Here is a 4,341-nt window from a genome sequence, read left to right on the forward strand (position 1 = left end):
GGTACGTCACGTTGTTATGGCAACACGATAAATACACAGTAAATTTGATTTTCTTCATTTCTACGTCTTTACATTTCGGGTTTGGGTACGTGTGCAGTTTTCCATTGACATTAAAAAATGGAAATATTTTTTAAAAAAATATATTGTACGTACTCGTCATGGGATAAAGTTTTCCTACAGAAAAAATCACGTAATTTCATCAAGTAGTTATTTTTTTATAGCGAAAAAAGAAAAAAATCAACGCTACAAGCGACATTAAACAGAAAGTTCAAGTAGGGGGATTTCCCCCTTTTTTTTTATAGCGAGGCCAAATTTCGCGAATTTGGCCATTTTTTAAAGCAGTTTGGCCTTCAAAATTTCTGTTTGGCCATTTTCTTCACCGATGAAATAAAAGAAGCAAATAAAAACAACGCAATAAAACTTTTAAAAATACGGCACACTTTTGTTGTTCTTGTTTGTTTTTTTTGGTAATTTTCCTTATTTTTTTATTTTTTCAAGATAATACTATTAAATGGACACTATTATGCCAAATTAGCCCCCCCTCCAAAAAAATAAAATGCACAAAAATTCGAGATTTAAGGTTTTGACGAGATAATTTAGCGAATTGTCCGGACTATTGCGAGATAACCATCCATTAGTTTTTCCTGAAATTTTGCCACAAAGATGTGCATAGTAACAACATTTTTTTGCCGAAAATTCCCGTTGCGTCTCCAGATTTCATCGGTGAAGAAAAAGGCCAAACAGAAATTTTGAAGGCCAAACTGCTTTAAAAAATAATATTTAATATATTCAACGATTTGACCTTTGAGAACTCTACCAAACTCCTCCTACAATTTTGGGTCTAAACAGTAAACACGTGATATTATAGATATCGATTCCTTGGACATGGATCTAACTTATTAACTTTACTTGATCCCTAAACAATAAATGTTAAAAGGTCATAATAGGGGTCAAAGTTTTAAAAAATTGACCCTTTTTTTTTTTTTCTCAGCATTAACCTCAAAACACCTGGGCAACGCCGGGCACCGATTGCTAGTATATCTATAAAAACAGAGATGTGTGTGCCACAGACGATTTCTGATTGGTTAATCCAATAATCACATCTCCTAAAAAACAATCGTTTCTACGCTCTTACCTTTACCATAAAATATTATGGCTTTATTTATTGTCCATCTTGGAAGGGTTTAATTTTTTAATAACTTGTTATTTACAAATTAAAAAAATACGAAACTATTATGCGAAACTAAACTACACGAAATACGCGCACACACGCACACACACACGTTCACTACCGTCACGTTGTTATGGCAACCAAACCCGCTGACTTCTTTTTCTCATTTCACTCGTGGTCTTAAATTAGATTCGAATAAGTTGCCAAAAAACAAATATATAACAAATAAATGTTATCAAAGGCAAATTTTTCGTGTTTTTATTCAATTTAACATGTTTAATCAGCTCGAAAAGCATACAGTGTTTACCGATGTATTGGAAAATTCAAGATGGCGGCCGATTCTCTCTTTAACACGGTAAGTTTGGAAAAAGGTGTAATAAATAAAAAACCGGTTAAAATACTGTTAAAAACTCGCTCAATATATGTTACCGTGACATAGGTTGACATATATTCGGCGGGTTTTTAATAGTATTTTGTATAGTTTTTTATTTATAACACCTTTTCCCAAACTTACGGTGTTAAAGAATGTGTGAGACGCCATCTTGAATTTTCCAACACATCGGTAAACACTGTATTCTTTTCGAGCTGAATAAACATGTTAAATTGAATAAAAACACGAAAAATATATCCAGTTTTTATCGGTTTTTTACCTTCTCTGCAGAAGTACAAAAAACAAAAACAAAAAACAAAAAAAACGGAAGGTACTTTTACAGAATGTTAAACTAACCCTAACCGATGTTTTATGTTTAGTTTAGGAAAAGTCAGAAGAAATAAAAGTCATTATTGCATGAAATATACGTATTTAGTTGAAGTATTGTTTATGTCAATTCTTTCGAAGAAATTTAGCAAGAATACCTGTAAACCAGGAAATCGGTAAAATGTCATCAGGGATGAATACTTGTCTATTATAATTTCTACCCTTGACAAAAACTTAGCCATAACAAAAGAGATTTATTGTTCAGATTGTTTTTGAGATTGATTTCTAAAAAGATATTTTATAAATAAAATCGACTTTAAAATTAAAGACTTAAATTACAATAACTGAATTTAAACATTCTTATTTCAATATTTGGCACATAACACCTGCAAAAATGATCACAATGTCAGGATTTCATTTTATTTCAGAATCGATGGCAAATACTAATATTTAACATTAGTTTATCATTTAAGCCGATAAAAAGCCCTTTTTTTTTCGAGTCATAAAAGGATTTGGAGTTTCCTAATCAACCTTTCGGGTGCAGTTGCACGCTCTCAAAATAACTAAAGTGTTGGCTTTAAAAAAATTGGTTCATTAAAACTAAACAGGTTTAGTTTTAATAAAAAAAAAAAATTAAAAAAAAATCGCTTTGGTAATTAGATATGTCGTATGGTTATCCCTAATCGCTGAATAAAACCGCTAACGAGTTGAATGATTACGACATAAAATTAAACTCGGGTTCCTGAAACGGAAACTTCGTTTGTTTTTGTTTTTTTCTTATCAATATATTTACATTGTTATTTTGTTTTCATTTTCAATCATTCGAACAGTTTTCTTTTTCAAGTAATCCAAGTTACAAAATTCCCACTGTTTACTATGCTAAAATCACAATGACTAATGTATACCTATTAACCCTTATCCTTGAGTGGCCTCTGGGCCTTGATAAGTGGTGACACCCATGTAAAAAAAAAAAAAAAAAAAAATCACTCGAACAGTTTTCTTTTTATAATGTACAGTTTTAAAAGTTTAAAAACTATATAGTTTTTACTTCAGGAAAATTAATGGGTCAGTTTTTACGATGTGCCCTGTTAAAATACTGTTAAAAACTCGCTCAATATATGTTACCGTGACATAGGTTGACATATATTCGGCGGGTTTTTAATAGTATTTTGTATAGTTTTTTATTTATAACACCTTTTCCCAAACTTACGGTGTTAAAGAGGGTGTGAGACGCCATCTTGAATTTTCCAACACATCGGTAAACACTGTATGTTTTTCGCGCTGAATAAATATATTACATTGAATAAAAACACAAAAAAGATATCCAGTTAGGTAGAAAAGTAACTTATCTTGCCTTTGATAACATTTATTTATATATTTGTTTTTGACTATTTTTTCGAATCTATGTGTACAGTAATCTTGCCAGGATGCGGAGGAAAATGAATGAAGGGGGAGGGGAATAAAATAAAAACATTTTGGAAACAGAGTAAGTTTGAAAGAATTGCTTTGCACAGAAAGAAATTAATGAAAAAATAAAATTAAATTTCTTTTCTTTCTTGATTTTTTTTTTAGTTTTTTATGAAAAAGGAAGTCAAAATTAAGACTATAAAAACAATTTTTATTAAGAGCGAACCTCAGTCGTCAGGTCTGTAAAAAAAAGACGTGGAATAATAAATGTTTTCTAATACAAATTGTTTTTACTTATGTGTTCATTTGTCTCTTTGAAGTTCGTTTGTTTAATATATCGGTTTGCAATATAATTTTGTCATTCTGTCAGACTCAAATTTTAAATCTATATATCTATAAAAGTTAAAGTGTGTGTGTGTGTGTGTGTGTGTGTGTGTGTGTGTGTGTCTGTGTACATTTCCCTACGAAATAACTCTGTCAATTTTTAGTCTACAGACTCGAAATTTGATATACAGGGTACTGAGATTTGGAAAAATCTATGTGATCGGTTTTTAGCCAGAAATTTGGCGATTAAGGGGTCAAAGTTCAACGATTTGAGCTTTGAGAACTCTACCAAACTTCTCCGACAATTTTGGGTCTACACACTTTAAATTTTAGATATAGCTTCCGTGGACATGAATCTAACTTAATAACTTGATTTGAGCCCAAAACAATAAATTTTCAGGGGTCATAATAGGGGTCAAAGTTTAAAAAATTACCCCCTTTTTTTTGCTCAGCATACACCTCCAAACACCCGGGCAACGCCGGGCACCCATGCTAGTATTTAAATAAAATAATTTATATCGTCTCTTGTATGACGCTTATTGGTATATTTTCCATGATTTGCAATTTGAATATCATCTGTTGCTAATTGAGTATTATTAAGTGTAAGTTCGTGTGTTCGAGTGTTATTATGTACTCTACAGTTGGTCATTCGAATGGGTATTTGCACATCTAAGTGCGCATTCGCGTCTATGTGTACATATGTGTATGTGCGCGCGCATACAGATGTGTGTGTGTGTGTGTG

At 31.5% G+C, this 4,341-nt stretch overlaps 1 protein-coding gene across 1 annotated transcript in view; it reads left to right on the top strand.

Annotated features, from left to right (window-relative positions):
- The window catches only part of LOC145288281 (uncharacterized), a 5,113-nt gene extending 1,545 nt beyond the window's left edge, over positions 1–3,568 (top strand). The window contains exon 1 of the mRNA XM_080136318.1: positions 1–3,568. This exon is cut by the window's left edge and continues 1,545 nt beyond it. The gene's annotated coding sequence lies outside the window, so the exon portion shown is untranslated.
- The last annotated feature ends 773 nt before the right edge of the window (positions 3,569–4,341 follow it).

This window comes from Euprymna scolopes, chromosome 2 (genome assembly GCF_053919585.1).
Source record: "Euprymna scolopes isolate OS-2025 chromosome 2, ASM5391958v1, whole genome shotgun sequence".
NCBI classification, from domain to species: Eukaryota; Metazoa; Mollusca; class Cephalopoda; order Sepiida; family Sepiolidae; genus Euprymna; species Euprymna scolopes.